This window comes from Amblyomma mixtum, chromosome 2 (genome assembly GCF_055824585.1).
Source record: "Amblyomma mixtum isolate Tamu chromosome 2, ASM5582458v1, whole genome shotgun sequence".
Taxonomy (NCBI): domain Eukaryota; kingdom Metazoa; phylum Arthropoda; class Arachnida; order Ixodida; family Ixodidae; genus Amblyomma; species Amblyomma mixtum.
Window position 1 is genome coordinate 15,543,824 of NC_143013.1, and position 5,385 is coordinate 15,549,208.

At 49.7% G+C, this 5,385-nt stretch overlaps 1 pseudogene; it reads left to right on the forward strand.

Moving 5' to 3' along the window:
* The first annotated feature begins 4,597 nt into the window (after window positions 1-4,597).
* Window positions 4,598-5,091, forward strand: LOC149358517 (DNA-directed RNA polymerase III subunit RPC10 pseudogene; annotated as a pseudogene).
* Window positions 5,092-5,385: the final 294 nt, after the last annotated feature.

Genomic DNA, 5,385 nt, shown 5'->3' on the forward strand with positions numbered 1-5,385 from the left:
CTAAGTGACGTGAAACATGACGTGACATGACGTGATGCAGACTCCGTGATTTCTGGCAGCCAGCAGTGCGGCCTAGCAGCAGCCGAAAAGAAAGCTACCGCCGGCCGCACGTTGAAGGCATCTATCGGCTATTGCGGCCGTCGCTACAGTCGCTTCGCTTACGTTTGCACCGGCGTTTTGCGAGCGTTACGATGGATCTCGTTCTCGAAGTCGTCAACGAAGTTCTCGCAAATAGACACCTTTAGCATACCGTGTACCTTGATACCGCTAGCGGATTACCGGGAGCCCGCCTACCGCCGGCGAGCAGGCGCTGATTGGTCCCGATGCTTCAGGCGAGCGCGTAGCTGCCCGGCACGTGACGCCATCTGGCGACGTCAAGGAGATTTGCGCATGCATTGGCTGCGCCTCAGTGATTTGTGCTTCTCGTGTCCTAGCCTTGCTAGAACCATTGGTTCTAGCAACACTGTTTTGTTATATGACGTCATGACGCTTGTACTTGCGAGTTTGGCCTGTGGCGGCGATACCTGTATTTTGGTTCTTGCTCTTTTCTACGTTACAAGAGCTTTGTTGTCAGTATGAGTGGCGTTTTTGTAATCAGGAGCTGGTATTCTGTCGATACAAGCCAACTTCAATTTCTCCTCAGTGTCCCTTTAAGGGACACTTGAGCAGTCGGTTGGCTCGGATCGTCCCGCTGGCGAGAACGCCAATTTGCTTCAGCTCCAGGAATAATGGCACTGAGGTGAAGTAGTTGTCCATGAAGCACTTCAGGTTCTTTTCCTTAGGCATTGCTTCCACAAGACGCATGACAACCGATCCGCCAAGTCCGAGGTGTGAATGCTGTGCACTGACCCCTGTTCCCTTCCCTTGGTATAGCTCGAGGTCATGTGCTAAGCCATCGGCGCTGCAGCGGACAAACACTTTCACCCCTTCTGGGTTTGGCTTTCCTTTAACAAACTGTTTGGCGGGGACACGGCCAGTGAATGGAACCATCTGCTCATCTATACTGTTGTGCTCCAAAGGTTCTAGCTGCAAGCACCGTGGCCTCACTGCCTCTATGATAGGGCGCACTTTCCAGAACTTGTCCTGGCTGTTCGGGTCCCGTGGAGCGTTGAGTCCGTGATGTGAAGCGCGGCTTTAATCCTAAAAAATCGCTTTGCTGTCATGAATTCAGCTATGGCAGGAATTCTTGTAGAGGCTTGCCAGATGAACTCCCATGAGCATTAGGATTCCAAAAAAAATTTTGATTTCTTCCTCAGAAGTCCCAAGCACATTCCCGTCTTTCTGCAGGACGTACTATCGCGCTCAATATGAGTTGCAACGCGCGGTCATCGACCGGGGCTCGTTCCGTGGTGTGCCTCCTCCAAATAGTCGCTCGGAATTCTGGGATAAACTTTTTCCTGAGAGGGGGTGCTGTTGTTTCGTGGAACAGCAGTTTCTCCCAGAATTCCGAGCGACTGTTTGGAGGAGGCACACCACGGAACGAGCCCCGGTCGATGACCACGCGTTGCAACTCATATTGAGCGCGATAGTACATGTTGGTGAATGTGGCTAGATCGCGAAAAAGCATGGGTGAGAAATACCGGCTGAAGTATGCCAATGGGTCCTCAGGGATTGATCCACCTTGAAGCTGGTAGGTGCAGTTAGTGTTCCCAGGTTGAAGAGGTTGTGCAACCCAGTTCAAGGGCTTCATCTTCTTCAATGGCACATCTGGCACTTGCTTGTCCTGCGTGCTTGATGTTCCAGGCAATAACAATGCACTCTGGGCAGTGCCATTTGAAGTAGGAGTCTGAAGAAAAAACACAACATATGCCACATTATTTTCTAACTAAACATATAAAACAGACAAAATTACCGTAGTTTGTGTGTCCTGCTCGGTGTACTCGTCATCAGAAAGATCTGCGTCAGAAATATCACCGTCTTGAATTCTTCTAAATATATTTTCGGCTGTGTCATCATCCAGGCGTCTTCTTTCAGTAGCATGCTTGGATATACCTGGAAAAATGAGAGGTTTTCTTCATTTCAGCGCGTGAGCGACGCCGTGAACTCTGGAAAAAGCGTGTGTTAGGAAAGGCGGATTTGAGGCGCCGTGTCCACAAATGTGGACGCTAACTTCTGGAACTGCATGCAGGGCTGAATTTCTTCACAAGAAGGATGAATGCAGCTGTTTCACATTCACAGGACCTTACATTGATACGTAAATGCCAATATTTCGGTGAGTTTGTATTTGGAATAGTGAAAAACGGAAGAAAACAAGAAGTACTTACTCTTCGCTCCGTAGAAGGTAGACGCGTCCATACTTTCCCGCGCTTTTTCGACAGCATTTTGTTGACATCCCGTGGGATGGCGCCACATGTCCGTTAAAGTGGCTCAAGGGGCGTGTCTTAGTACATTCAAAAAAGCGCTTTTGGTTGTATTTTTACACACCAGCGCGCGCGAAGTTCGCGTCCACAATCGTGGACACGGCGCCCGAAGGGGTTTAACTTCGAACAAATACTAGTTTGGAAACAGCGGAGCCCGCAAAGAGCGGTGCTCTCACCCCTGTTTTCGACCTCGCTTTGATTAAATTACCAAAAGGAAAAAATGCACGAAATCCGAGGTATTCAAGACGCCTTGTACGGAGTTAATATTGGACCCTCAATGAGGCAGCAAGTGAAGTGCAGAGGTATGCGGAGGGCTGCAACTAACCTGTGCTCGAAACAAGTCGGAATTGTTTGTCGTCGGACCCAAGAATCTAACGTCAGCAATCAAAGTATCGACAGGGGACTGTCTGAATTTTGAGCCTGCAACTCCAAGCCAACAAAATAACAGCCTCATCATGGAAAAGCTCAATAAAACGCCGGAACAATCCACCAGTATGATCTGTCGCGTTACGAACAGAAAACGTGTAATGCAAGAAACCGAAACTTTTAAGGCTAGTCCAAGCCTTCTATATCCAAAATCACGTATTTGGCGCCGTATGTATGTGTGACTAAAAACTCAAAAAATGAGATCTTGAGAAGCTTCATACAATCATAAGGAAAGCCACAAAACACACCATTGAGACTCCCTACGCACACTTCAAGCGTCCGACTCATGTGACTCGGCACCCACAACGCGGCGAAGGAGTTGACTGTGCATAGAAGAAATCAAGTCGTCAGACTCTCATCCACAGCAACTGAAAGTAAGGTTCTCGAGAAACTCGGAATACCGTTCCTCCTGGGTACGATGGAGAGAGCGGATATGCAACGAAAGATCAGAGAGAAAATTCACGTTAACCCCATCCCCAAGAATATGCATCCTATATACTTACAACAAGGGCAGAAGAGAAGCTAGAGCAAATTACATTGGAAATGAATGGAATACATCCCCACAAACTATATACACAGATGCAGCCGGACAAGTTGATGTTTACTGCGGTAGCTACCGATCCAGAAGGTAAAGTACTAGTCCGCACGCGGATCAAAACCAGAAACGTTGCGATCGCCGAGGAAGTAAAGTAGCCACAGCCTTCACCATTCAGGAGCATCCTCAGACAGTCGTAATCACTCTGAAACCGCGCGTGGAAACTACATCAAGGGCCGGGTAGGTGAGCAGGCCGCTAGGATTCTCAAAGTTACAAAGTTCGAAACAGCACTCATAATGTAGTCCCTTGGACACCGAAGAATACGGGGCAACGAACTTGCCTCCGACCTCGCCTGTCAGTTTCTATCCCGGGCATCGTGGCAGTATAATCATAAATGATGTGTCGCTCTACATCTTTGGCGAAGTACAGAACTATACAGGCTAGAACGATTAGAGTTTCCCAAACCCTCGAAAGAATTAAGAAAATACGAAGAAATAACATTAAAGGGACAGAACACGGAATTTTTTAAGGAGGATATACTAACCAACTTCTTTCACATCCCCAAATCACTACACTCCTGGTACCCAGAACTTTGCCAACGACGGCACTGTGGAGAAATTTGGGTCCCCTGCTCAGTGCAGGCCCCGAGGGCCAGAAATGACTTGTAAACAGGGCCGCCGCAGCGCTTCGACCAATGGAATCCTGAAATAGGAACTGCAACCACAGGGTTCATACTGAGTTCGGTTAACATTTTCAACAACAACAACTATTCGAGTGTAAAAAAAGACGTCGCGGTCATCACAATCCCGATCATCGAGAGAATCGGGGAAGAAAAAAAAGCAACTGCACAGCGGTACTCAAAGAAGGGGCAGCATTAAGGCAGGTAGGTATTCTTTCGAAATCAGCCATCATGCTCCTTCGGCGAGATCAAAGGAGCTCTACGTTTCGTTGGCTGGTTGGGGCCACGGTGCGCTACGCGCTGGCAGAACTGATCGTTTCGTTTCTTGACAGAGTGAGCGGTGACCGATGTCATGTATCCTACTATGGCCGCGGTGTACGTTTTTGCGCTTTTTGCACTCGAATGTTGCACTGTCCTATTCATGCTTGCCCACACGTCGCCCACGATGTGTGTGTGTGTGTGGGGGGGGGGGGGGGGGATGTACTAAAGGGGCTTCAGGTTGGTGCTTCGTTGGAGTTGAATTTGCCGTGATACACAGAACCCAAGCAGTATATACAGGACAGGAAACGTTATGCGCTCTCTATTGTATTGGCATTAAAATGTTTAACTCCTCAGCACCATCGGGTCCCACGGCTTCACGAAGAGAACTCCAACCGAGTACTGCGTGTTGCAGCTGAAACCGAGGCGGAGTGTATGTTCCCTTTTCTTGATTGCGCAGCGTTGTCCTTGGCGACGCGCCGGAGACATAGCTGCTTCCCTCGAGATGCTGCGGTTTTGCCCAAACTGCGCCAACCGGCTCGGCGCGACCAAAGACCAGGAAGGCGTGCAGTTCGCCTGCCGCACGTGCCCCTACACGCACAAGATCAGGGGGAAAATGAGCTGCCGGTTCTACCAGCGGCTCAAGGAACTTGACGCCATCGTGGACGACGCTGACATCTGGAAGAACGTGGACTCGACGCAGGAGAAGTGTCCCAAGTGCGGACACGACCGGGCCTACTTCACGCAGGCCCAGACGCGGTCGGCGGACGAGCCCATGACCACCTTGTACAAGTGCTGCAGTCCCACTTGCGACCACCGGTGGAAGGAGTGAGAAGATCGGCAACGTCGCCTCTAGCCATGGCTCCTTTTCTGCTCGGGTATAGACAGAGAGCTGGCGTGGCACGGGAGATGGCTGTGACCTACTCGAAGCACATGTTGGAAGAGAGAGAGAAAAAAAGAGGCAAATTGCGTGGAAAATAAATTCACGCTGGAAACCGCGCGCAACAGCATTAGCCTCTCGTTGCATATTTGTGGGAGCAAGTTCAAGATCGGTGTACCTCTGACGACTTCATTTTCGCGAGGACCTCATTTTCGCGTTTTTCGCGAATCAAGCTGAATTCGCGAA